The sequence below is a fragment of the Ostrea edulis genome, chromosome 3, assembly GCF_947568905.1.
Source record: "Ostrea edulis chromosome 3, xbOstEdul1.1, whole genome shotgun sequence".
NCBI lineage: Eukaryota > Metazoa > Mollusca > Bivalvia > Ostreida > Ostreidae > Ostrea > Ostrea edulis.
In genome coordinates, this window is record NC_079166.1 from 29,248,647 (window position 1) to 29,268,829 (window position 20,183).

Below are 20,183 nucleotides of genomic sequence, written 5' to 3' on the forward strand. Positions count from 1 at the left end.
GTGCAGGAATCCTGAAATTTACAATTTATGTCCCCCTTGTTCCAAAGATGCTTCATACCAAATATGAAAAGAATTGGAATGATAGTTATCAAGAAGAAGTTAAAATATCTATTGTTCACACAATTAATAACTGACCATTTTGGCCCCACCCTGATACCAAAACCCCTACCCCTGGAATCATCAAATTTACAATTTTAGTAAAGGACTACCTGCTCTTTCTAAATATCTATTTAGTTTCAATATAGTATCAACAGCACTAAAGAAGATGTTATTTAAGTGTTTTACACATAAACACTATATACCAAGTTTAACCCGCCCTGGGGTCAGAACCCCTACCCCGGGGATCATGAAATTTACAATTATGGTAGAGGCCTTCCTGCTCTCCATCACCATGCATTTAGTTTTTCTTACATGTGTGTGGTTCTTGAGCAGAAGATTTTTGAAAATTGGTCAATTTTGGGCAGTTTTTGCCCCGCCCCTAAGACCCCAGGGGTGCAGGAATCCTGAAATTTACAATTTATGTCCCCCTTGTTCCAAAGATGCTTCATACCAAATTTGCAAAGAATTGGAATGATAGTTATCAAGAACAAGAGGTCCATGGGCCACATTGCTCACCTGAGTAACCTTGGCTCATATTTAAAGATTTTTCCTATATATTTGCATGTAAAACATTGATACCTATTGTGACCCCAACCTACTCCCGGGCTCCATGATTTTTCAAAATTGAATCTGGACTAGGTCAGGAAGCTTTCATGTGAATGTAAACTTTTCTGGCCAAGTGATTTTTCAGAAGATTTTTAATGATTTTCCCTATATATTTGTATGTAAAAATTGATCCCCCCTTGTGGCCCCATCCTACCCCCAGGTGTCATGACTTTTACAAACTTGAATCTGCACTATGTCGATCTGGAAGCTATCACATAAATTTCCACTTTCCTGGCCCAGTAGTTTTTGAGAAGAATATTTTAAAGATTTTCCCTATATATTTGTATGCAAAACTTTGAACCCCCCCCCTCCCTTGTGGCCCCATTCTACCCCCAGGAGCCATGATTTTAACAGACTTAAATCCGAAATATGTCAGAAAGCTTTCATATAAATTTAATATCAGCTTATCTGGCTCAGTGGTTCTTGAGAAGAAGATTTTTCAAGATTTTTCCTATATATTTGTATGTAAAACTTTGATCCCCTATTGTGGCCCCATTACACTCCCGGTGGGGGGGGGGGGGGGGGGGGGGGGGGGGGGGCATGATTTGAAGAAACTTGAATCTGAACTATGTCAGGAAGCTTTCATCTAAATCTCAGCTTTTCTGGCTCAATGGTTCTTGAGAAGAAGATTTTTAAAGATTTTCCTATACATGTATATAAATTTGTATGTAAAACTTTGATCCCCTATTGTGGACTCATCTTACCCCAGGGGGCCATGACTTGAACAAACTTGAATCTGCATTATGTTTACTCTGCATTGAGTTTACTCAGGTGACCTAAGAAAACCACACACATAAAAAAACAAAAAAAAACAATTCAACAACAAAAATGGGAGTTAATAATTCTCTGCATTTAATTTCCATCAACTTCAGACCAACTTGTCAATATCAGTTCACAATCAATCATTACAATCCAAAACTGTCTGTTTCATGCAGACAAATCACTATAATATTGTTATATATACTTCCTCTTCATACTCACTTCCTGATTAATTGAAACTGTGAAAATTAACAGGTCTAGGATTTGGGAGGGTTTCTGTTTCGTAATATTTAATAAAGGATTTTTCGCCTCTCCAATTCTGTGGTTGATTGCCATTACATCGTGGGAAGAAAACAGTGGCCACCTTCTTTGTGGTTTACGGTGTACAAAGGTGTACAAATTCCACAGAAATCAAAACACAGAACAGCAACTGTGAATATTCTAATTTACAGCCCGTTGGTTCAGACACAATTAGGAGGGTGGTTTACCACAAATTTCAGTGGTCCTATGAAATCATTTCATCTATATCTAGACCGAGCCAGCATGGCTTTTCATAATATCACCATCTGCGTAACGATTCAATGTTCAAAAATCCCCTTCAAAATCATGATTCACTTAAACTTAATTTAGTATTTTGTTGACTAAACATATAGGCCTATAGAGAACTAGTCATCATTAATCATTTTCTGGAAGACATACGCAATGATGCAATCACAAAGTGACTTATAAGTTTGTTTTAATTAATGTCATTTACACAACACAAAGGTTCATAAAATATGTTGTTAGAGGATGGTACTGATCATCTTTTGATGAGTCAGCTGACTCTGCATTCTCTTTGGAGGAAAAGGGGTGGGGGGATTTGGAATATAAATCAATGTAGAAAAACCCCATACTAAAGTCTAATATCAATTCTATGTCAAAGAAATTAGATAGGGTTTGGCCACTTAATGTCACAGTTGAACTATTTTTCATAATTTTAACCCCTTCAACAAATATCTACTATCTGTTGTCAAGGCAACCGACAGCGGTCTATGAAAATTATTATTGAAACTGCTAAATTCAGCTTGTTCCATCCATATTTTTTTGTCCTTGTGGTATATTGAAATTTAAAATTGAAAACAAACACTCACTCTCCATAAATCTTGTTTTTCGAAAGCATGTCCTCCTTAGTATGCTATTTATAAACTTCCGTGGTAAAGAGTGCACACTGGTCTTTGTCTCTCTCTCTCTCTCTCTCTCTCTCTCTATATATATATATATATATATATATATTACATGTTTTACAATTTGGCATTAAAAGCCAAAAAGTGTAATATTTTGCTGCATTTCATTGATGAATTTAAAAACAATTTGGCAAATACCTAAAGCATAATCAACTGCCTGCAAAAAATGTTCATAATCTATTTAAGACTTAATTTTCATGTTGTGTTAATTATAAAATTATGAGTAATTTTATGTGAAGGTTAATAACCTGTAATATTTATGTCAAAACTTAGACAGGTTTGATCGCTGGTGCCAGGTAGCTCAGTCGGTATAGAGCGCGCAGCTGACTAGAGAATTCAGGGGCTCTGGGTTAGAATTCTGGTAAGTTCCTTTGCATTTTCTTCCTTCCTGTTACAAATTCACTGGTATTAGAAAATAATTATCGATTTTAAATGATACACACTATTTACCTACAACAAAATCGTCAGGAATGTTTATAAGAAGATCCATATGAGCAAAAAATTCTCAAAAAGGATGTTAATTGATATACAATCAATCAATCAATCCCTGTCTAGCCATCTCATTCCTCTTCCAACAGGAATACAAGAAAATTAATCAGCATGTAGTGATGGTTAAAGACTTCTGTGAGCGAGATTTCCACGGGTTAAAAATCTACAGAGAAACAGGGAGGACTGCATGTAGTATCATTGGTTAGGTAACAATGGAATGGACTGGGAATCTTGGATATATTGCAAAGAGCAACTGCACGAGTCCTGAGACAACAGCAGACGAATTCTAATCAGAAGAGTTAAAGTGAGCTGGGAAAAAGAGAGAAAATATTTTCAATTATCTAATATGACACAGTGTGTTGAACAATCAAACATGAAATGTATACTTACCATTGACTGAGGTAGTGTGAAGGGGGAGTAGGAACGAGCTCTGATCCAAAGCAGACAGATGGAAAATTCAATATTCCATTATCCTTAAAGAGATACAAAAACATGAAAATAGGCTTAAACAAATTGAGTTTAGATTTAATAACACCAGGCATAGTGATCTACACATGTACAAATTCAGATAAGGTAAAGTTTTGTTGCATCTGTAATTCCAGTGTTCAAACACATTCCTCAAATATTACATTACATTATGAATTCAATGTCTTTGAAACATGAGATAGTAACTTCTTGCATTTAAGAATGATATACCTAGAATGTAGAATGTTACCCCCCCCCCCCCTCCCCCCAATCAATGACCTCCCTAATATAAAACCTTAATTGTTACTCAGGTTAAATCGTACACCGAGTGTTCTCAAAGATTGTGCATCATACTGTTGTATTAATTGTTCTTCAAGTTTCTCCCTAAATCTAGCATTGACATCTTCTCTATACAGACAGCTCAACTATCGAGTATAAATAGCTCTGTTACTGTCCCAGAAAATCCTTCTAATGATAACTGCTTTCTTCATATTCAACAGATGAATAGTTTATAAACATCTCCAACAGTTGCAGTTTCCCCATGTGAAACATTTCCCAATATGAAATATAGCCATGATGTGCACAGCTTGAACTTGTCCTAAATGAAGATGCTTCATTAAACATATTGATCTCAGACGCAATACCTTTTGTCATTCAAGAAACGATTTTTAAAAACTCCAAGTCTTGACAGTAGTTTCAGAAAGAAATTCATAATTCGTTTTCATGTACGTAAATAGTATTATTATCATGACGGAATTTGTCGAGATCACCTTTAAGTGGGCGACACATAGGAATATTTCATTAACACAATTCGAGTTTTGTTATTTGGCACATGCAGGTACACAGGCCGGGTTCTGTTGAGTTAGTAGCTTACTGGCACAGGCTTATTTTAACTGCAAGGCACTGAGGTGTTGCTGACAGAGGTTAACACATCTTGACCGCTAAGTACAATTGAGTTATTGTATGGCACAAACACACAAGTAGGTTCTTTCAAGTTGCTGACTGGTATAGGTGTGTTGCTGACTGATGTAGTCTCAAGATTACTGCAAGGTCCAGAAGTGTTGCCGACGGGTACCGGAAATTCGAACTGCAGGACTCGGGCACGTCATTATATTGCTGGGTTCTACATGCAGTCTTGCATTTGCAAAGATTGCTGGTTTAAGACCATTATTGCTTCTTTATTTCTTCTTGTTTCCAGCTTGAATTTCTGTTGAATAAAGATGAAAATATAAGGACTTTATGATGAAAATGTCAGCAAACCTTTCTGAATATATTGGGTTTAAAACCTAATGATACTTTCTTATCATGCAGAAAAAATGTAAAGAATGCATTATCTTACTATTCTAGATACATTTGTTTACATCCCTGGTTTGACCAGTCAACAGGGGATGCCTGTTTCTACCTTCACACCTAATTAATTGTAATTCATATTAGCGGACATATGATCGAAAATAAAACTTCAAGGGTGTCCATAATCTCGAGTGAGATTCAGCTCGGCTGGAAATTTGGAAAAAGGCCACCGAATCTCGGAGCAGTCTTTCATAATTCATACCCATGGAAATTTACATTTAGCTCCGGCCGGTTCTAGCAATGTAATGTTAACTTAGGTGACACTACGTACTGCTGTATGCTACAAATAACTAATTTGACTGTTAAATTAACCCAATCTATATCATTAATGCTTACTGTGTGTCTATATATAGGTATGAAAATCCCAAATTAAAACGTCACTAAATGTGATTTCATTTTGTGAAGTGAAATGAAACATCATTGTAATGAAACACCAACAAAATATCATTGCCTCCCCTATCCTGAAAAGTGTTGCAATGACGTTTTGTTAAATGCAACACTTTCAAAACATATAAAGAAAATATAAATGTGTATTTTCCTAGTATTTTGAATATATTTTGAAAGTATTTTGTTAGATTTCTTTTTCGTTTGGAAATGTTTGATCATTCGATGTGACAGGCTTGAGCTAAGTTCTCATTTTTTACATATGTGTATTAGATTTCATTTTATTTTACTGAAAATTACAATTTTTTTAATATCCACATTGATATCAGAGTCTCTGCACATCCTGTGTATTTCAGTGTATATAAGTACAATTCTACTGCAGCCATGGCCTTTTGTTGGGACTTTAAATGGAGTTATTTCCCTTTTCCCATTAGAGTGATGACAAGAAAATTTTGATTTTTGAAGACCTTGTTGATGCACGTCTAATCAAATCATCTAAAATGGTAAACCATGTACTAGTAATTGAATTTTTTTTTAAATCATTGTCAAATTCTTTTAATAGGTCAAGCATTAATTATGAATTATTGTATTCCTAATCAAAACTCTGGAGTTGACCTTCGAGATCATGCAACTTTATAGTCACCTTTTTTCCTAATATGCATTAATTATCTAATTACATTTTCTGCATGCATTAATTACTACATTTATAAGTTGATCGACATTTTCCTTTTTCATGACCATGAGGCATGAAAAGAAAAGATTTTTTTAGACTCGTAAATTAATCACTCTACTGAACCAGCAAGGGGTGTTTTAAATGTCAAGCTCTTTTCATGTTTTGACAGAATTATTTCTTTTTATCAACAACCACAGTATCCTGAATATAATTAATTTTTTAAATTCAAGTTCAAATAAATTATTGAAAGAATATGCAAGTTTTACCAAGTTGATTAACAAATGCACTCATATCTCATTCAGTTCAATATGTTATATATTGCATTGAATCACGGTTTTTAACATTGAATGGTGTGCAAACCCTGTTGATAGCGAGCACAGATAATTTTCTGTTTATAAGTAGGAGGTCACATGATGTTTTGAGAGGTCAGAGAAATGTACACTGCAGGTAAACACCTTTCTCAGGTGAGCTGATAAGACTCAGGTGATCGGCCACTGACGTGCGAAACCTTATCAGCATTTCACAATGCCATAACAATTTGTTTTTATTTCTTACGCAACTCAAAAGATCCTAACAATAATTACTTTGCTGTATGACATTTACAGTTTCTGACTTGTAAACACGAATATACCATCTTCCTCCTAATCCTGATGGAAACCTTTAATTCATCAACTATAAGTAAACAGACTAGAAAATCAGAAACCCGTAGTTTCAAACTGTCAACTGACAACAGTTTTCATTCAGCTCTCTCAGATATTAATTACCATCTCAGCTGTATGTTAATTACTATCTCAGCTGTATGTTAATTACTCTCTCAGCTGTATGTTAATTACTCTCTCACCTGTATGTTAATTACTAACTCAGCTGTATGTTAATTACTCTCTCAGCTGTATGTTAATTACTCTCTCACCTGTATGTTAATTACTCTCTCACCTGTATGTTAATTACTAACTCAGCTGTATGTTAATTACTCTCTCACCTGTATGTTAATTACTCTCTCACCTGTATGTTAATTACTATCTCAGCTGTATGTTAATTACTCTCTCACCTGTATGTCAATTACTCTCTCAACTGTATGTTAATTACTCTCTCAGCTGTATGTTAATTACTCTCTCAGCTGTATGTTAATTACTCTCTCAGCTGTATGTTAATTACTCTCTCAGCTGTATGTTAATTACTCTCTCACCTGTATGTTAATTACTCTCTCAACTGTATGTTAATTACTCTCTCACCTGTATGTTAATTACTCTCTCAGCTGTATGTTAATTACTCTCTCAGCTGTATGTTAATTACTCTCTCACCTGTATGTTAATTACTCTCTCAACTGTATGTTAATTACTCTCTCACCTGTATGTTAATTACTCTCTCACCTGTATGTCAATTACTCTCTCACCTGTATGTCAATTACTCTCTCAGCTGTATGTTAATTACTCTCTCACCTGTATGTTAATTACTATCTCACATGTATGTTAATTACTCTCTCACCTGTATGTCAATTATCATCTCACATGTATGTCAATTACTATCTCAGCTGTATGTTAATTACTCTCTCAACTGTATGTTAATTACTCTCTCAGCTGTATGTTAATTACTCTCTCAGCTGTATGTTAATTACTCTCTCAGCTGTATGTTAATTACTCTCTCACCTGTATTTTAAGTATCATCTCAGTTGTATTTTAATTACTATCTCACCTGTATGTTAATTAACTAGTTAGCCTCTCTGTTAATATCTGTATATGTATGTTTTCAATAATTTTATGCCTTTGCTGTTTGTCCAGAGTGTGTGTGTTTGTTTGGAGTGTGTGTATTTGTGTGGAGTTTGTGTGGAGCATGTGGAGTTTGTGTTTGTGTGGAGTTTGTGTTTGTGTGGAGTTTGTGTTTGTGTGGAGTATGTGTTTGGGTGTAATGTATTTGTGTGGAGTGTGTGTGTTTGTGTGGAGTGTATATGTCTGTGTGGAGTGTTTGTGTGGAGTGTGTAGAGTGTATATGTTTGTGTGGAGTGTGTAGAGTGTATATGTTTGTGTGGAGTGTGTAGAGTGTATATGTTTGTGTGGAGTGTGTAGAGTGTATATGTTTGTGTGGAGTGTGTAGAGTGTATATGTTTGTGTGGAGTGTGTGGAGTTTGTGTTTGTGTGGAGTGTGTGGAGTTTGTGTTTGGGTGTAGTGTGTTTGTGTGGAGTGTTTGTATGTAGTGTGTTTGTGTGGAGTGTGCATGTGTTTGTGTGGAGTGTACATGTCTGTGTGGAGTGTTTGTGTGTTGTGTGTTTGGGTGTATGTTTGTGTGGAGTGTGTGTTTGTGTGGAGTATATGTGTTGTGTATGTGTTTGCTAAATGCCAGGAGAATTAAACAAAACAGGTCTGAAAGTTAAAAGAACTCAGATGAATAGCGAGTAGGTATAAGAATTCTGGAAAAGACACGATGGTGAATACTAGATTTACAGGAGCGGAATGAATTTAGTTTAGCTTTGATTGAATACTCGCAATTTCTGAATGTTACCAAGTCTTGTAGACTCCAACCCCCCTGTGGAGTGAACCCTTGTATTGTGCGACATTTGACTGACAGCTTGACATTCTTGTCAGACTGATTGACAGCATGACCTAGCTCAGTCACAGCTTCTGTACCGGTAGTCACACCATTGTTGACAGTGAAGAACAGAACACTGTAAACAACGAGGGCCTCTAGTACACAGCCGCAGAAATGGTCTCATTAACTCTGAATCAGCAGTATGCAACCTGCCAATTAAAAATGCGCAGATGTGACTGGATTTTTCAGAAATCAGAGGAAAACTGGTCAAAAAGGATGAAAAACACCTCACCCTACCTGGAAAAATATTGTTTTCTGTCACTTTAGATCAAACCCAGCGCGTTTCACTCCCCCCCGAAAATTTACCCAATCAGAGGATTTTCTCTGAAAAGAGGAAAATTACACCCCTGAATTAGATATCAAAATGTAGTCCGAGTTTTAAGGCAACAAATGCAGTGTTTTGTGAGACCCATCAGGACAAATATTTCTCAGTCCATTTGGTTTATTAACTAGTGTACATACTTAAGTGTTGCTGTTCTACAAATGTTGCAGAATACTGTAAAGACCATCAATACTCTATGTATGTTTTAACAAATGTTACAGAACACCGCAGAGACCATCAATTGCTGCAGACCCTACACCATATTGCATGCCGTGATTTCCTCTGTGTCATTCTAATGGCAGATACGAGTTTATAATGCACTACTCACTGACTGGAGGTTTTTAAATTAAGTCCTGAAGAGACCGCAAATAACAGACTGGACCAAGGTTCAATGATGTGATGGAGCATCAGGCTTGTTCTGTTGGAACATCGGGCTTGTTCTGTTGGAATATAAGGCTTGTTCTGTTAGAGTATTGGGCTTGTTCTGTTAGAGTATTAGGCTTGTTCTGTTGGAATATTATAGGCTTATTCTGTTGGAATATTATAGGCTTATTCTGTTGAGTATTAGGCTTGTTCTGTTGGAGAATTAGGCTTGTTCTGTTGGAGTATTAGGCTTGTTCTGTTGGAATATTATAGGCTTGTTCTGTTAGAATATTAGGCTTGTTCTGTTGGAGTATTAGGCTTGTTCTGATGGAGTATTAATCTTGTTCTGATGGAGTATCATAGACTTGTTCTGTTGGAATATTATAGGCTTGTTCTGTTGGAATATTATAGGCTTGTTCTGTTGGAATATTATAGGCTTGTTCTGTTGAGAATTGGGTTTGTTCTGTTGGAGCATCAGGCTTGTTCTGTTGGAGTGTTAGGCTTGTTCTGTTGAGTATTATAGGCTTGTTCTGATGGAGTATTATAGGCTTGTTCTGTTGGAGTATTAGGCTTGTTCTGTTGGAATACTATAGGCTTGTTCTGTTGAGTATTAGGCTTGTTCTGTTAGAATATTAGGCTTGTTCTGTTGAGTATTAGCCTTGTTCTGTTGGAATATTGGGCTTGTTCTGTTGGAATATTAGGCTTGTTCTGTTGGAATATTAGGCTTCTTCTGTTGGAGTATTGGGCTTGTTCTGTTAGAGTATTAGGCTTGTTCTGTTAGAGTATTAGGCTTGTTCTGTTGGAACATTAGGCTTCTTCTGTTGGAATATTAGGCTTCTTCTGTTGGAATATTAGGCTTGTTCTGTTGGAATATTAGGCTTGTTCTGTTGGAACATTAGGCTTGTTCTGTTGGAGTATTATAGGCTTGTTCTATTGGAACATTAGGCTTGTTCTATTGGAGTATTAGGCTTGTTCTGTTGAGTATTAGGCTTGTTCTGTTGGAGTATTAGGCTTGTTCTGTTGGAATATTATAGGCTTGTTCTGTTGGAATATTAGGGGAATATTAGGCTTGTTCTATTGGATTATTGGGCTTGTTCTATGGGAGTATTAGGCTTGTTCTATTGGAGAATTGGGTTTGTTCTGTTGGAATATTAGGCTTGTTCTGTTGTAACATTAGGCTATATAAATGCTGGTAATAATATAATAATACAGCTATATATAGCATACCTTCCAACTGTAAATTCCGTAGAAATACAAACAGTTTTTATCTTACACTTTGTAAAAAGGTTATTTTCCACATAAATGACTTTCAACTGTTAATGTACACATTACTTGAGTACATTGCAGTTTGAGGCTCTTATATGTAAGAGCAGAGAATATCATAGATTAACAAAGGGAAAAAATTCATTGTACAATATTGAAGTAAACAATAAATATCTATGTATACACATATTTAAAAACTTAATAACATAGTGAATATTCCTAAAGTATCAAAATTCTTGATCCATTGATACATTACTAACACTGGACTACTCTGATCCCCGCGATACATTACTAACACTGGACTACTCTGATCCCCGCGATACATTACTAACACTGGACTACTTTTACATGTAACTCTTAATCCCCGCGATACATTACTAACACTGAGCTGCACTGACATATTCTTTCATTATGATGTCATGTGGTGTAAAATGGAGCAAGGTGCTTTAATTTCTATACCGCAAAGCGGATTTATGGGGGTCTTATCTAGCTAACAGATAAAACTCAATCTCTTCTATAATAGAACACAGATAATTTTTGCAGTTAGCTATTTTGAAATAATCTGGTTTCCAGCTATAGAATTTGAAATTTCTTTGATTGATGTAAAATTCATGAATGCCCATGCTGAGCTAATGTCAGACACAAACAATCGGAATCCAGTCCTCAGTATTAATTTCTAAATTGGAATGACATGGTGATTTCTACAATCTCTGCAAAACTTGTGTAAAAATGGTAATGCTTTAAGACAATTCTGTGTCTAGAAATAAAGGTACCCATTATCAAAGAACCTAAATTATTTTTACCTTATAATGTGACCCAAAAAATGTAAAGTTAAACAAATCTCAATGTGATAAGGCAGTGTCGCATCATACTGGTAGTGCAATGAGTGCATCCTTCAAACTTAGAGAACAGCAATGATTTTTGAGATTGCGTGCTCATGGACATGATTAGCCATCTGTGGGGGCTTTAACTGAGCTTCTGTTTATCACAACTTTGTTCTCTGTAAGATGCAGGGTGGGAGGGATGGACACGTAGACAGATAGGCTGACTCCTCTACATCATCAACACAACTGTTCACAGAGGCTATTGTTTTCTCGTTCTCACAACGTCAGAGGTCCTGATTAAGTCCATTCCCTTTGCCATGAGCGGACTCAGGACCCCTGACGTCGTGAGGATGAACTTCATTGTCTGCTAATATGCTTTGGATCATGAATAGAAAAATTCAGTGTATTTTAATCTGCACTAAATGATCGATTTATAGCCTTATCTAAGGGGGGCCTGAACTCTTAACCCTGAGGGACTAAATATTTCAGTTTCAGTGGGTACCCCCACTCGATATAACTGTCTCGGTGATTAGATGTTTGCATGATGTCCAGGACTTTAGAGGAAAAATTTTAAAGAAATATTGCATTAATTCACTATATGTAATAAAGAGCCCCTTAGACCCCCCCCCCCCCTCAAAGTCCATCACCCAGGGAACATCAAATTGGGAGAGGCTTATAATTCTTTCTTTTTCATTGGCAAGTTTGGTTGTTTTCAGTTTAGGAGTTCAGAGAGAAAGAATGCAAATTAATTTAACTACACACATCAAGACTCACCCTACCATCACGATCCCAAACCAAAGGGTCTATAACTTCCACAACCGACACAATGGCTTAAAATCCTCCTCCTTACCATTACTACTTGGCGTAGAAATACAAGATGATTTGAAATGAAAACAATTGAAATAAATCCAGCTTTATTTTTTTTTTTTTTTTTTTGATCTATATCAAAAGAGAGAATGGGAGAGGGATGGAGAGAAAGAGTTACTTATATTTGCAGACCTATATCATTGCATTCTGCACATTTTAAACACTCCTTTCGCTGGAACTTTGAGAACACTTGTATTAGCCCCGACAATCTCCCAAGTTCACATAGAGTTTTCTTGCACCTTTACGTTATTTTAACAATCTCTAAATTTTCCGAAAACAAAGAATGATCATCGACACAGTAAAAGATCATGACTCCATATTTCATTTTCAGTTATGATGAATTGTCACTTTTGACACATCCTAATCAATTTGATAATTGCCAGGTAAATTTGATCAATTCCATCAGAAGAATTTATTATACATAAAGGGCTATACAGCTCCTTTAGCACTACATAGCAGAGCCATCTAGGGAGGGAAGGAGTTCAAGGGCAAAAACTGAGGTTTTAACGTGAGTTTCATTTTGGTTTAAGTCTGATTTTCAAGTCTGAGGTTTAAGACCTTTGTAGGAAATATGGACAGGTAGAATTTTCTTCTCAAGACCAGTAAATCTTTCAAACTAGAATAAAGAGAAGTTGTTGTACAGGTATATTCTTTAACGTCTCACTCGATGAACAACAATGTGACCAGTGCCATGTGTGATTGTACATCAATTGATTGTATATTGTTTAAAGTCCCTCTCGAGAATTTTTCACTCACATGGAGTCATCACCATTGCCGTTGAAGGGCTGCAAAATAATTAGGCCCAATATGCTTGGCAATTGCAACCTTTGAGCAGGGAGAGATCTTTATTGTGCCACACCTGCTGTGACACGGGGCGTCCGTTTTTGCAGTCTCATCCGAAGCACCGCCCCATTTAGTTGTCTCTTATGACAAGCAAGCTAGGGGTACTGAGGACCTATATTCTAACCCAGGTCTCCACCAAGTGGACATATTCCATCTTCAGGCTTTTAAAAGAATATAATGATTGTCTAATTTCATAGAAGGATTAAGGTTCTTTGTTCTGGTGATAATTAAGGTTAAAGTTTATAGAAGGATTTAAGTTCTCTATTCAAGAGATCAGTTCCATTAAAGCTTAATTAATTAACCCAATACAATAAATTAATTACATCACTGTTCTGCATGCATTCACTCGACATCCACACATATCACATGAATTTTCATTAATACAAATCTATGGCATGATAAACACTAAATTTGTAAACAGGAATTATTTAATGAAGGAAATAGTATCTAAATATAATTCAATTATTTCAATTCTTGAATAAATTTGCAAAAAGGATCATGATCTAAAAACAATGTTTGAATATAAATGAAGGCGATTTTTGTGTGACATTCCGGGACCAGTAAATGACAGATCGACTGTGATTTGAATATAAGCATGTGCTCTGTTTCTCTACCTTTCAATTTCATGGGCAGATTTTTTTTCTTGCAATAAATCAAATAAATTAAGTCTCATGCATGCTTGCATACAATTCATTTTATAAAATCACAATGTTTACAGCGAGTCCATATGAACTCATTTTGGATTTTTTTTTTTTTTACTTCAATGATACAGAAATTCTATAGACGCCTCAATTTTTCCCTGCAGAAGCCTCAACTTGTCTTTGCTGAATAAGCAAAAATGCAAACACTATATCATCTATAATGTCAATTTTTTTTTTCAGTAAAAGATATTATACATGCTGTATATCTGAATTGAACTAAACTACCAGTGTACTATATAGATCGGTTGGCATCTGAACCTAGCAACTCAATGAATTATCTTTATGAAGGAGGAAAGATGATCTAAATCTATGAATTTAATGTTTTTTAACAATTTCTTCAGCACATAAACAGCTAGCAGTCTCCTATTACTTTACAATGAAGATTTCCACACATAAGTCATTGCACAAAATTTGACGGGGCTTTCTCAAAAGGGTTGTTTTGAGAGTTAAATGGCTGTTGAAAGTGATCGAGTCCTGAATTATCGTAGCCATTATTGGTACCCAAACTTAATAGACATCAAATCATTCTCGTATTTCCAAAAACCAATACAACACATGACCAAAATGAATAAAGTACTTAAAATATATCAATTTGCTACATTGGCAGTTATCAAGATTAATCACCAAGAGTATACTATTTTGAAACAAATGCTGTCTGCACGTGTTTCATACAGATTGTTAGGCCATTCTTGGCACACTGATTTTGACTACGGTTACTTTGTTTACCTGATCAAGACAATTAGGGTTTATGGCCGGTGTGACCCGAGTCAACAGGGGATGCTTACTCCTCCTAGGCACTTGATCCCACCTCATGGTATGTCCACAGGGGTCCGTGTTTGCCCATCTCTTAATTTTGTATTCCTTGTAGGAGTTATGAGATTGATCACTGTTTTTTATCTTCACCCTTCATTTCTATGTTCATAGCTGCGGCTTTAAACATGCACGTAATGTACATATGTTACAAATATGACATTACAATCACTCTTTACCATTGGCTAAAATGAAATTATCTTTGTTTCCTAGCTTGTCCATTCCAACATTCAATTAAATTTAGCCTCCCACCCAAAACTATCTAAATAAACATTTGTACCTAATTTGAGAACAGTTCATATTTAAGTTAAATATATGCAATTGGTAAAATATTTCACGGTATAATTCAATTACACCAGATTTTTTAGAAACATGTAGGTTTCGAGATCAGTCAGAGTTAGTTCTCTGTAGAGAACATTCCACACTCTCACTGCACCACAAAAAGAATTCGCATGCACGCTGCAGATGAAACAAAAATATCCATCATCACCTGCATAAATGTGTACAATAAATTTCTCATTTGCAGTTTTATCACCTGAAAAACACAAATCAAATAAGCAATGAATATTCGGAGACCTCGTTAAAACCTGAAGCCAGACCTAATAAGGCTGTTCACAATGTATTTGTATATACACTATACAAACAGAATGTATAGCTGTACATGTAGTACACATATTCACTCGGGTTTTCACCATTTCCAGATAACTTTTTATCAGCTGAAGTATTTATCAAGTCAAACTTAGTGCATATGATGCCACCTAGTCTCTTCATGAATTTTACATTTCACGAAAAATATCTCCAAATCGACGATTCGTACCTAAGCAATGATTGGTTCTCAGTCAATATTCCTAATGAAATTAAATATTTAAACCAGAGAATTCCAGAAAATATAAATAAAAACATGAATTTGCCCTTCTATGAAAAGCATGCAAAGATTTATCCTTAAGAGATTTTTTCAATAAGATGATAAATTACTATTATTGTGCTAACATAATAGTGTGGCACGTCGCTGTTGTTCACTTAATTGTCAGACAATTCTATCAGTTTGTAAGATCTTCATGTCGATTTGTTAAATAATGAATTAACTCGTATTTTAAAGATCTTTGATTATATGTCGACTTGACAGATAATTATATCAACTTGTAAGATCTTCATGTTGACTTGTCAGATAATGATATTAACTCGTAAGATCTCATGTTGACTTAATTATCAAATGATATTAAGGCCATGCAAGTAAAATTAATTAGTAGATTATCATTCCCGCCCGCCCCTCGAAAATTCAGCCCCGTCCCGATTTTTTTTATTTTTCAAAATTACGATTTCCGGATATTTTTATGTCCAGTCCGGTATCGTAAACGTACTATGTTTCACTTTGCCTTTTAGAAACCCAAATACACATGTAATTATGATTTATAAAGCCTTTTCTCAATGAGAGAAGGCATTTTCGAGGTCAAGAATACCATGGCGAAAAATAAAAAATAAAATCCTCCCACCCGCCCCATTTTTTGGTGAAGTTTGAATGATAATCTACTAATTAATTTTACTTGACCTAACTTGTAAGATCTTTAATTAGTTTATATCGACTTGTCAGATATAAAGATCTTCATGTTGACTTGTCAGATAAGTATATTAACTTGCAAGATCTTTGAATTCATGGCAACTTGTCAGAAAAAGATGTTTATGTCGATTTGTCTGATGATAAAATTGTAAGATCGTCATGTCGACTTGTCTGATAATCATATCAAATTGTAAGATCGTCATGTCGACTTGTCTGATAATCATATCAAATTGTAAGATCGTCATGTCGACTTGTCTGATAATCATATCAAATTGTAAGATCATCATGTTGACTTGTCAGATAACAATCTTTATGTTGACTTGTCTGATGATGAAATTGTAAGATCATCATGTCAACTTGTCTGATAAGAATCTTAGGATCTCGGCATTAGTCCTGCCATTATTCTAATTAAACTGTCACCCACTGAACAACTTACAACATTTCTGACATTTAGTCAATATAATGATCCAACAAGTCAATATATTGATCCTACAAGTCTATATGTAATTATATGTATCCCAGGGTTCTAATAATCAAACCTTTTTAGTACATTGGGTCTGGTACCATTTCAATTAGGAATTTTACATCAAAACAAACTTCTATCGTACCTAATGTTTTTTAGGGGCTTAAAATGATTGTTACATTTCATTTAGAAAAGTGCTTAGGTGATTGGTATTAGACAACTTGTTCCCAAGATGTTGCCAATTTTAAGAAACAACGGATACCATTTTTACTATAATGCTTGTGAGCTGATATTCTGGGAAATTTCTAATCAGATTTTGGAAAAAACCAGTCAATTTTCAATTGGGAATGGGTCCGTTTATCGACACTAATGAAGGGATATTAAGGCAGGTGTATCCGACATGCCAACATGATTTTCTGACAAGTAATCATGCTCTCATGTCAAAGGATTATTTTGTCTTGTCAGATAATTAAGTTGACTTTGTCATGCAGTTTAAAATGATGTTGACTTGTCATCAAATTATAATCAGTGGATGGCACAAATTGAGCATTTTCATGTAAAGACTTTTAAAAAGAATTTGTTTAACTAGCAAGCACACGAAAAGACGCGATAAGTTGACATAAAGATCTGATAAGTTGACTTAATTACCTGACGAGTCAACATAAAGATCTGACAATTAAGAAAACTTAATTAGTTACCTGACAATTTGACATAAAGATCTGACAAGTCAACTTAATTACATGACAAGTCGACATAAAGATCTGACAGGTTGACTTAATTACCTGATAAGTAGACTAACTTAACTGACAAGTGGTGCCAGAAATATGCCATCATAAAACAGCAAGCATTAACAAGATGTATCCTTTCAGAGACCAGCTGTTTGTATAATCTTTGTTTGGATTATAATTTTCTATGTACTAAATTCAAGGGAAATTCAGATGACCTTAAAGTTACTGTTAAAACAAGAGGTACTGTGAGCAATGCTCACTAAGAATACCCCCCGCTTACCCCAATCTCCCAAAGGGTGTTGGTAATGGGTATAAACTACCTCTTTTCTGAGTGTAAAAAACAAATGGCATGACAAACCGAACCATATTGCTACTTCGATGTCCAGTGCGCGTAACCTTTGACCTTTTGACCCCAAAATCGATAGGGAACATCTTCATCCCATGGGTAGTCCATATGTATGATATGGTGACTGTAGGTGGAAAGGATAACGCTTTAGAGCCCGGAAACCATATTGCTACTTCGATGTCCAGTGCGCTTGACCTTTGATCTTTTGACCCCAAAATCAATAGGGAACATCTTCATCCCATGGGTAGTCCATATGTATGATATGGTGACTGTAGGTGGAAAGGATAACGCTTTAGAGCCCGGAAACCATATTGCTACTTCGATGTCCAGTGCGCGTGACCTTTGACCTTTTGACCCCAAAATCGATAGGGAACATCTTCATCCCATGGGTAGTCCATATGTATGATATGGTGACTGTAGGTGGAAAGGATAATGCTTTAGAGCCCGGAAACCATATTGCTACTTCGATGTCCAGTGCGCTTGACCTTTGGACCCCAAAATCGATAGGGAACATCTTCATCCCATGGGTAGTCCATATGTATGATATGGTGATGGTAGGTGGAAAGGATAATGCTTTAGAGTCCGGAAACCATTGCGTCTACAGACGGACGGACGGACGGACAGACAGACGGACAACCCGATTCCAGTATACCCCCCCCCCCCCCCACAACTTGTTGCGGGGGGTATAATGAAGCAATTAATCATTATCTGGACGAGACTTCAGTTTATAAGCCTAAGACAAGTGAAGCTGTTTGATTATTGGAATTTTTTCCTTCCCTTATTCTCTCAATAAGGATCCTCGATTCACAAAACCTGGTCTTCATGATTTATTGCATTTCAATAATGGATGTTGAGGATCAGCAGGTACACTGCGATTTCAGTAACGGAACTGTTTCTATATTTAGATATAGCCATAGATTGAGGATGCAGCCAGTTCTCATTATGATACAGAAATAACTAAATAAAGTTTTATCTGCTAAATACAGCCATGTTTGACAAGCTATCTGTTTTATAACAACATCTTGCTGAACAAACCAATCCCTATCACTATATCGACTTGCCCGCATTCTACCATTGTTCTGCACTATTCCACGTCTGGCATCAGTCTTGGGGGATTGAGACGACTCGGATTTCATGCGATCGTGTCGTCTTTGAAACAAAAGGAGATACAGAATTTCTGACTATTGATTGCGTGCTTTACTACGCTTTTACTACAAATCACTACTCATTCACGATTGATCCAATCACTTTGAGGTTTATGCAGTCAAGACCAGAGAAAAAATCGACACTACAATCTTAATTGAGAAACTAGGAGGGATATGGATTGAATTAATGCTTAATAGCTCACAGCATTTCCAATATATATCAATTAGGATTACACAAAAATGTTTGTTATAAGAACCTTATATGATCTCTCACAACAGCGAGATTCTGCAGAGATCAATGAATAAATAACCTTCACTCACTTCAATATGAAATATCTAATAACTGTAAGAATTTTACAAATGTAACTTAGTCCCCCCCCCCCCCCCCCCCCCCCCCCCACCACCAAATATTACAGTACTGTAGATTCCCTGTTTTACGCAAGTTCTTAATATGGCTAAATGACTCGTACATACAACATCAAATTGCGTGAATGGGAATTCATGTGTTAATTCTATTAATCAAGACTTCTTGCATGTATTTTTTAGAACAGAAAAATAAAAGCAGTTTAAGATTTATTTCGTGAGTGATGGCTCTTGCGAAACGATAATAAATTCCTCGCATATATTTACGAATTTACGTATACAGTACTTAGTATATCTTTTCTTCATTCTAAATAGAACATGGGACCCATAGTGTTAATTTTCTTCTTAAATAAACATTGAGTGAAACTGTGAAGTACATAATGTAGATACATATGATCATGGTACTGTGATACGGTATAAGTTTTTGGTGTATTGTGGTACTCATACCGGTGATATGATTGTAACCTGGTGATGATAGCTGGAGGAAGCAGCATCCTCAAGATGTGTTATGAACAAGATTGTTTTGAATTCCACTGGGAGTTAAATGTCAAAAGACATACACATATAGACATAAACAGACAGCCATTTGATTGTGTGGAGGGAAAAGGGGGTGGTGGTGGTGGTGTTATACAGAAATATCTGCCTAATTAACACTCAGGCTGTTCTTACTGAACAACAAATAAATTGCCTCTGTGAACATTCTATACAAAGGCATTCAACCAAGACCCAGGATCGAAACTGGAAAATATTCCATAGATTCTAGCCTTGAGGTTATCCATGGGAAAATATTTGCCTATTTAATCCTAGAATATGCTTTGTATGTGCTCCGGCTATTGACAGGCGGGGGTCCTCAGAATTGCCAGTGGCTATAACTATTATCATTGGTACCTCAGTTATTTTATTTCTTGTCCAAAATGATATCAACTCTTACATAGCACAACCACATTAAGCAACG

At 35.8% G+C, this 20,183-nt stretch overlaps 1 protein-coding gene and 1 long non-coding RNA gene across 6 annotated transcripts in view; one reads left to right on the plus strand and one right to left on the minus strand.

Annotated features, from left to right (window-relative positions):
• LOC125677450 (terminal nucleotidyltransferase 5C-like) overlaps positions 1 to 20,183 on the minus strand; it is a 131,494-nt gene that overhangs the window by 17,372 nt on the left and 93,939 nt on the right. For 4 of the 5 annotated variants that reach the window (XR_007371126.2, XR_007371127.2, XR_007371124.2 and 1 more), the window contains 2 exons: positions 4,516 to 4,848; positions 3,567 to 3,649 (listed from right to left, as the gene is read on the minus strand). The gene's annotated coding sequence lies outside the window, so the exon portion shown is untranslated. Of the gene's footprint in view, positions 1 to 3,566; positions 3,650 to 4,411; positions 4,849 to 20,183 lie in introns of those variants that run through there. The other variant, XR_007371131.2, reaches the window with a different exon arrangement.
• Positions 1,782 to 4,451, plus strand: LOC130053334 (uncharacterized). The gene is made up of 2 exons (XR_008801897.1): positions 1,782 to 3,048; positions 3,266 to 4,451. It is a non-coding gene; the product is annotated as an uncharacterized LOC130053334 (long non-coding RNA).